The following is a 9,239-nucleotide window of genomic DNA, read 5'->3' on the forward strand; positions in this document are numbered from 1 at the left end:
GGAACAAGATATAGCACATTTTTAATTCCATCTACACCTCCAAAGACTCCCTCAGACTCCTGCCTGTTAGGATCTCCCATATGTAAACACTATTGTGGCCTTCATCACCATGAATTAACTTGCCTGTGTTTGAACTTCATACAGTCCTCCCTTATCTGTGGTTGGGCTTCCTGTTTCAGATATCTGCAGTCAACTGTGGTCCAAGAATATTAGATGGAAAATTTCAGAAGTAAATAATTCACAAGCTTTAAAATACACATCATTCTGAGTAGTGCATTGAAACTGTGTCATCCTGTGCTGATATGAATCATCCCTTTGTCCAGTGTATCCATGCTGTATAGACTACTGCCTTTTAGTCACTTAGAAGTCATCTTAGTTGTCAGATCTACAGATCACAAGAAGAGTGAGTACAGTACAAGATATTCTGAGGAGAGACCACATTTATATAACTTTTATTGTAGTATATTATTATAATTGCTCTATTTTATTATCAGTTTTTTTTTTCAGTTTGGGCTGTGATTGTTGTTTATCTCTTACTGTGCCTAATTTATAAGTTAAACTCTGTCATAAATATGTATGCATAGGGAAAAAAATAGTCTATGTAGGGTTTGGTACTATCCTTAATCTCAGGCATTCACTAAGGGTCTTGGAATGTATCCCTGGTGGGTAAGGGTGAGATTCTGAATAAACAAAATCACATAATGTGAACTCTTGTGTCTGATTTTTTTTTTTTTTTGAGTTGGAGTCTCACGCTGTCGCCCAGGGTGGAGTGCAGTGGCACACTCACAACCACTGCAGCATCAACATGCTAGGCTCCAACGACCCTTCCACCTCAGCCTTCCAAGCAGCTAGAACTACAGGTATGCACCACTAGTCCTGGCTAATTTTTTGATTTATTGTAGACATAAAGGCTTGCCAAGTTGCCCAGACTGGTCTTGAACTCCTGGGCTCAGGCAATCCTCTTTCCTCTGCCTCCCAAAATGCTAGGATTACAGGCATGAGCCACTGTGCCTGGCCCCTGTGTCTGACTTTTTTTACTCAGTATGATGTTCTGAGATTCAACTATGTCATTGTGTGTAGTTGTAGTTTATTCTTACTCATTGCTATGTAGTATTTCACTTCATGAATATCCACAGTTTATTTATCATACAACTGTTGGGTGTATCAGTCAGTAGGAGACAGAAGCCACACAGTAATTTTTTTTTTTTGAATTGGAGTCTCACTCCATCACCCAGGCTGGAGTGGAGTGGCATGCTCATGGTCACCCCAGCATCAACCTGCTGGGTTCCAGCGATCCTTCTGCCTCAGCCTTCCAAGTAGCTGGAACTATAGGCACGTGCCACCATGCTTAGGCTGATTTGTTGTAGAGATGATGTCTCGCCAAGTTACCCAGGCTGGTCTTGAACCCTTGGGCTCAGGCAATCCTCTCAACTCAGCCTCCCAAAGTGCAGGGATTATAGGCGTGAGCCACTGCACCCGGCCTAGGAATAAACTTTAAAGATGGAGTCTTTCCCAGCTACTCAGGAGGCTGAGATGGAAGGATCACCTGAGCTCAGGAGGTTGAGGTGGCAGTGAGCCGAGATCGTGCCCTTGAACTCCAGCCTGGACGACACAGTGAGACGTCACTTCAGGAAAACAAAAAACAAAAAACCCTAAAAAAAAATGGTATCTTTCTCCACAAGACTGGTGCTCGACCTTATTGGAGAAGGTGTGTTTGCAGCACACTAGGTGGCAGAAAAGTTCTCTGGGTTGCCTAGGCCAGGCAGGAAATGCCACTTTGGTGTGTGGTGAACCCAGAATGGCATGCGAAGAGAGACAAGGTATCAGGAATCGGCTCCCTGGTAGGCAGCATGAGACCTGAAGTGTGCAGTGCCTGCGTCTGAGAGCTCTGGGCTGTGGGCAGGCCAGGGCTAGAAGCAGGCAAGAAGAGTTAAGGTGCCACTGTACTTTTTTTTTGTCATTTTCATTTCTTTCTTTTTTTTTTTCTGAATAGCAGTCTCACTCTGTCACCCAGGCTGGAGTGCAGTGGCACACTCACGGCCACTGCAGCCTCAACCTGCTGGGTTCAGGTGATCCTTCCACTTCAGCCTTCCAAGTAGCTAGAACTATAGGTATGTACCACCACACCCAGCTAATTTTTCTTTTTTTGTTGTTGTTGAGTTGGAGTCTTACTCTGTCACCCAGGCTGGAGTGCAGTAGCATGCTCACAGCCACTGCAGCCTTGACCTGCTGGGCTCAGGCAATTCTTTCACCTCAGCCTTCCAAGTAGCTGGAAATACAGACACATACTAACATGCCATGTTGCCCAGGTTGGTCTCAAACCTGTGGGCTCAGACAATCCTCTTGCCTCAGTCTCTCAAAGTGGTGGGATTACAGGCATGAGCCACCACACCCGGCTTTTTTTTTTTTTTGAGTTGGAGTCTCACTGTCACCCAGGCTGGAGTGCAGTGGCACACTCACAGCCACCGCAGCCTCTACGTGCTGGGCTCAGGCAATTCTTCCACCTCAGCCTTCAAAGTAGCTGGAACTATAGGTATGCTACCATGCCTGGCTAACTTTTGAAGTTTCGTAGAGATGAGGTCTCACCAAATTGCCCAGGCTGTCAATCCTCTCACCTCAGCCTCACAAAGTGTAATTCCAATACTTTGGGATTACAGGTGTGAACCACCATGCCTGACAAAGTGCCACTATAATTGTAAGACCTGCAGCATGATACCACTGTGGGAAGGGCATTGGGAACCTGCTTACTTTGCAGGGCAGCCAGGGATACATAGTACCCACATGAGGAGGGTTGCAATGAGATGGTTACTAGGCCAGGGTAAAGGCTGCAGCTTGCTGAGGGAAGGCCAACCGTGGGCAGAGCACCTTTGGATGTCCACATTCACTCCCATAGCTGTGCAGGAACGGGAAGAAGAAGATGCTGGATCCAAGAAAAGTCCCTTTTTTTTTGAGTTGGAGTCTCACTCACTCAATCACCCAGGCTGGAGTGCCATGGCATGCTCACAGCCACCCCAGCATCACCCTGCTGGGCTTCGGCGATCCTTCCGCCTCAGCCTTCTAAGTAGCTGGAACTACAGGTGCGTGCTACCACACTCGTTTAATTTTATTTATTTAATTATTTATTTATTTATTTATTTATTTTGAGTAGAGACTCTTACTCTGTCACCCAGCCTGGAGTGCAGTGGCACACTCATGGCCACCACAGCTTCGACCTGCTGGGCTTAGGCGATTCTTCCACCTCAGCCTCTCAAGTAGTCAGAACTACAAGCACCCGCTACCACGCCCAGCTAAGTTTTTGATGTATTATAGTGATGAGGTCTCACCAAGCTGTCGGGGCTGTTCTTGAACCCACGGGCTCAGGCAGTCCACTCGCCTCGGCCTCCCAAAGTGTTAGGATTACAGGCTGAGTCACTGAGCCTGGCTGAGAAGTCCCTTCTTAAGGTTTCTCTCCAATGCCCCCTACTAACAAGGCTTAACAATGTGCTCACTGCAAAGGAGAAATGCCTATAGGGTCCAGCCCACTATCCCTGAACAGTTAATAAAGGGAGGACTAGGCGCCGAGAGGCAATGCATTGATAACTGTTGCAGTGGGCTTTGAGTTGTTTTCAGATTTTTTGCTTTTATATATACCTGCTATGAACATTTTTGTACATGTCTTTTGATATAAATAAGCACTTTTAGTTGGGCTCGGTGGCTCAGCCTGTAATCCCACACCTTGGGAGGCTGAGGTGAGTGGATTGCCTGAGTCCGCGGGTTTGAGACCCGCCTGGGCAACTTGGCGAGACCTCATCTCTACAATAAATCAAAAAATTAGCCAGGTGTGGTAGCGCCCGCCTGTAGTTCCAGTTACTTGGAAGGCTGAGGCGGAAGGATCGCCGGAGCCCAGCAGGTCAAAAAAAAACAAACAACAACAAAAAAACCCCATCTATTTATTAGCTCACAGTTCTGTAGGTCAGAGGCTGGGCGGTCTTGGCTGGGTTCTCTGTTTAGGGAATCACAAGGCTGGAAACAAGATGTTTGCTGGGCTCTTACCTAGGAGATCTGGGAAAAATCTGCTTCCAAGCTAATGCAGATTGTTCTCAGTATCCAATTCCTCGTGGTAGTAAGACTGTTTCCTTACAGCCTCTTGGCTAGGGGTTATTCTTACCTTCTAGAGGCCACCATTTGGCCCCTCCACCTTCAAAACCAGCAACATCAAATCCTTCATGCTTCAACTCTTTTTTTCTTTTTTTTGAGTTGGAGTCTCACTCCGTCACCCAGACTGGAGTGTAGTGGCCGCTCCCGGCCACCGCAGCCTCGACCTGCTGGGCTCCGGTGATCCTTCCGCCTCAGCCTTCCAAGTAGCCAGAATTACAGGCGCGCGCTAGCATGCCCAGCTAATTTTTGATTTATTGTAGAGACGAGGGCTCGCCAAGTTGCCCGGGCGGGTCTTGAACCCCCGGGCTTAGACAATCCACTCGCTTCAGTCTCCCAAAGTGCTGGGATTACAGGCTGAGCCACCAACCCTGGCCTTTTTTTCTTTTTTGAGTTAGAGTTTCACTTTGTTGCCCTGGCTGGAGTACAGTGGCATGCTCATGGCTACTTCAGCCTCAACCTGCTAGGCTCAGGTGATCCTTCCGCCTCAGTCTTCCAAGTAGCTGGAACCACAGGCGTGTGCCACCATGCCTGGCTACTTTTTTGATTTATAGTAGAAATAAGGTCTCACCAAATGCAATTCTCTCGTCTCAGCCTCCCCAAATTCTGGGATTATAGGTGTGAGCCATTGCACCTGGCTTTTTATTTTTATTTTTTTTAAGCATCACTACGTTGCCTAAGAAGGTCTCAGATTCTTGGGCTCAAGTAGTTCTCCCTCCTCCACCTCCCAAAGAGTGGATTAGCCACTATGCCCAGCCTTCAACTCTTTCTGACTTCTGCTGCTAGCTGGAGAAAACTCCATGCTTTAAAAGTCTCATGTGATTAGGTCAGGCCCACCCAGCCAATCTCCCTATCTTAAGGCCAACTATGCCATGTAACATTACAACCACTTCACCCAGCCAAGAAATTCTTTTTGCTGGGTGTGGTGGCTCACACCTGTATTACTAGCTCTTTGAGAAACAGAGGTGAGAGCATTGCCTGAGTTCATGGGTTCAAGCCCAGCCTGGGAAACGTGGCGAGACCTCGACTCTACAATAAATAAAAAAAACCAGCTGGGTGTGGTAGTGCATGCCTGTAGTTCCAGCTACTTGGAAAGCTAAGGTGGAAGGATCACCTGAGCCCAGCAGTCGAGGCTGCGGTGGCCATGAGCATGCCACTGCACTCCACCCTGGGCAACAGAGTGAGACACTAATTTAAAAAAAAGAAAATTGATCTGGAATCATTTTGAGTGTGTGTGAAATCAAAATCAATTTTTTTTCTACCTGGGAAGCCAGTTGTTCCCCCAAATTTTGTGAATGTCCACCTTGTCTTCACCGATTGGTTGAGTCATTTTCCTGTATATCCTGTCCCAAAAAATCTGTTTCTGAATTGCTCTAGCTGTCCACTCTGGCACCAACACCAATACTACCCCTCCCTTTTTGAGACAGGTCTCTCTCTGTCGCCCAGGCTGGAGTGCAGTAGCACAACCAAGGCTGACTGCAGCTTCAACCTCCTGGGCTCAGGTGATCCTTCCACCTCAACCTTCCAAACAGCTGGGACTACAGGTATGCACCACCACACCTGGCTAGATTTTTAAAATATTTTTTAGTAGAGACAAAATCTCTTTATCTTTCCCAGGCTAGTCTCGAACTCCTAGGTTCCAGCAATCCTCTCCTCTCAGCTTCTCAAAGAACTGGGATTACAGGCGTGAGCCACCATGCCTGGGTACATTGTTTTGTTTTGTTTTGTTTGAGTTGAAGTCTCAATCTGTCACCCAGGTTGGAGGGCAGTGGCACGCTCCTGGCCACCGCAGCCTCGACCTGCTGGGCTCAGGTGATCCTTCTGCCTCAGCCTTCCAAGCAGCTGAAACTACAGGCACGTGCCACCATGCCGAGCTAATTTTTTTATTTATTGTAGAGATGAGGTCTCACCAAGTTGCCCAGGATGGTCTCGAACCCTTGGGCTCAGGCAATCCTCTCACCTCGGCCTCCCAAAGTGCTGGGATTATAGGTGTGAGCCACCACGCCGGGACTTACATAGTTTTAATATCATGTAACAACAGTGAGTTTTAATCTACAATATGACAAGTCTTCCCTACTTGTCATACTTTTTCAAATTTTCTTAGCAGTTAGCAATTCTTGGGACTTTTTCAAGTGCATTTTAGAATCATTTTGTTGGATTGGCATTTCACTTAATAAATAGATTAACTTGAGGAGAATTGGCATATTTGTAATATTGCATTCTGATCCATGAGCGTAGGATATAGCTCTAGAGAGTTAGGTCATTTTTTTTTTTTTTTTTTTCGAGAGGAAGTCTCACTCCGTTGCCTAGGTTGGAGTGCACTGGCACACTCACGGCCACCCCAGTGTTGACCTGCTGCCGCTGGGCTCCGGCGATCCTTCCGCCTCAGCCTTCCAAGTAGCCGGAACTACAGGTGTGTGCTCCATGTCTGGCTATTTTTGATTTATTGCAGAGATGAGGTCTGGCCAAGTTGCCTGGGCTGGTCTCAAACCCTCGGGCTCAGGGAATCCACTTGCCTCGGCCTCCCATAGTGCGGGGATTACAGACTGAGCCACCAAGCCCGGCTGAGTCAGGTCATTTATTGTGTGCATGGATGTGATATAGATGGTCATTAAAAAGCTGTCATTATTTCTTTGTACAGGAAGTACTGCAATCATTGTAATAAAGCTGCTATAGCTGAAAATTTGAGTTTGTCCTTTTTTCCCTTTACAAACAATATCTGCAATGACTTTGCACACTTTAGCCCTTTTATTTCCATAACAAATGAGTTAAGAGTGTCATGCCACTTCTTTCCCTCTGGTCTGACACTCACAAACAATTACACATATGCAGGATGTTTGTCTCCCCCGAAATGAAATGATAGTATGCAATAACACTGTATGGAAACCTCTCTAGTTAGATAGGTCAAGATCAACTCCTTTTAAGTTGCTGCATAATGTTCCAAGATGTGGCTGTTCCACAGTTGGGTGGGCATTCAAGGTTTTGTTTGTTTGGTTTTGCTCTTTTGAGTCTTTTCTTGCTTCTAAAAAAGATCACAGTAAGCATCCATGAACACATACCTTTTATACTAATGTATTTCCGTAAGATAAAGTCCAATAAGTGGAAGTCTGGGGTGGAAAGGTCAGTTAAATAAAAAATGTTAATAGGTGGACAGGCGTGGTGGCTCATGCCTGTAATCCCAGCACTTTGGGAGGTGGAGGCAAGAGGATTGTCAGAACTCAGGGGTTCGAGACCAGCCTGAGCAACATGGTAATACCTTGTCTCTACAATAAATCAAAAAATCAGCTGGGCATGGTGGTGCATGCTCATGGTTCCAGCTACTTGGAAGGCTGAGGTGGAAAGATTGTGTGAGCCCAGCCAGTCGAGGCTGCAGTGGCCATGAGTGTGTCACTCCAGCCTGGGCGACAGAGATTCTAACTCCAAAAAAAAAACCCCAAAGGCAGGGCATGGTGGCTTAAGCCTATAATCCCAGCACTTTGGGAGGCCAAGGCGAGAGGATTGCTTGAGCCTGCGGCTTCGAGACCAGCCTGGGCAACATGGTGAGACCTCATCTCTACAATAAAAAAATCAAAAGATTGGTTAGACGTGGTAGCGTGCTCCTGTAGTTCCGGCTACTTGGAAGGCTGAGGCAGAAGGATCACCTGAACCCAGCAGGTCGAGGCTGCAGTGGCCAGGAGTGTGCCACTGCACTCCAGCCTGGGCGACAGAGTGAGACTCCAACTTAAAAAAAAAAACCAAAAAAAAAACCAAAAAAAAAAACAACGCAAAAAAACCAACCAAGCCGGGCTCAGTGGCTCAGCCTGTAATCCCGTGCCTTTGGGAGGCTGAGGTGAGTGGATTGCCTGAGCCCGCGGGTTCGAGACCCACCTGGGCAACTTGGTGAGACCTCATCTCTACAATAAATCAAAAAATCATCTGGGCGTGGTAGTGCATGCCTGTAATTCCGGCTACTCGGAAGGCTGAGGCAGAAGGATCGCTGGAGCCCAGCAGGTCGAGGCTGCAGTGGGCAGGAGCGGCCACTGCACTCCAGTCTGGGCGACAGAGTGAGACTCCAACTCAAAAACAAAAAACAAAAAAAAACCCAACCAAACAGGCCGGGCTCGGTGGCTCAGCCTGTAATCCCAGCACTTTGGGAGGCCGAGGTGAGTGGATTGCCTGAGCCCGCGGGTTCAAGACCTGTCTGGGCAACTTGGCAAGACCTCATCTCTACAATAAATAAATAAATAAATAGCTGGGCGTGGTAGCACGCGTCTGTAGTTCCAGCTACTTGGAAGGCCGAGGCGGAAAGATCGCCAGAGCCCAGCAGGCTGAGGCTGCAGTGGCCGGGAGCGGCCACTGCATTCCAGTCTGGGTAACAGAGTGAGACTCCAACTCAAAAAAAAAAAACCAAAAACAAACAAACAAACAAACAAAAATTAATAGGTACTGCCAGTTTGCTTTTCCAGAAAGCTGTAGCAAGTGAGTCCTGCTGATAATGCAGGGTTTTCCCCTCCTGTACTGTTTTCTGCCATCTAGTCAGGTAAAGAGTCACAATCCACAGCCATTTTAAATCTCACATTCCTGGTCAGGCATGGGTGGCTTATGCCTGTAATTCCAGTACTTTGAGAGGTCAAAGTGGGAGGATTGCTTGAACTCAGGAGTTTGAGACCAGCCTAGGCAACATAGTGAGACCTCGTCTTTACAAAAAATAAAATAAAAAATTAGCCAGATGTGGTGGCGTGTGTCTGTAGTTTCAGCTTCTAGGGAGGCTGAAGTAGAAGGATCACCTGAGCCCAGGAGGTTAAGGTTGTGGTGAGCCATGATCGTGCCACTGCACTCTAACCTGGGAAACAGAGTGAGACCCCAACTCAAAGAAAAAAAAAAGCTGGGCATAGTGGCTCACGCCTGTAATCCCAGCACTTTGGAAATCTGAGGCAGGAGGACTGCTTGAGCTCAGAAGTTTGAGACCAGCCTAGGCAACATAGCGACACCTCATCTCTTAAAAAAAATCAACATAGCAATAAATTATTAAATCTCATATCCCTGACTTCTAATATAGAGGACATCGGCTGTTCTTGTGAGTTGTCTCTTTGTGTCTTCTGCCAACTTTTTTTTTTTTTTTTTGG

The sequence above is a fragment of the Carlito syrichta genome, unplaced genomic scaffold, assembly GCF_000164805.1.
Source record: "Carlito syrichta isolate Samal-C Ts95f unplaced genomic scaffold, Tarsius_syrichta-2.0.1 Scaffold310876, whole genome shotgun sequence".
NCBI lineage: Eukaryota > Metazoa > Chordata > Mammalia > Primates > Tarsiidae > Carlito > Carlito syrichta.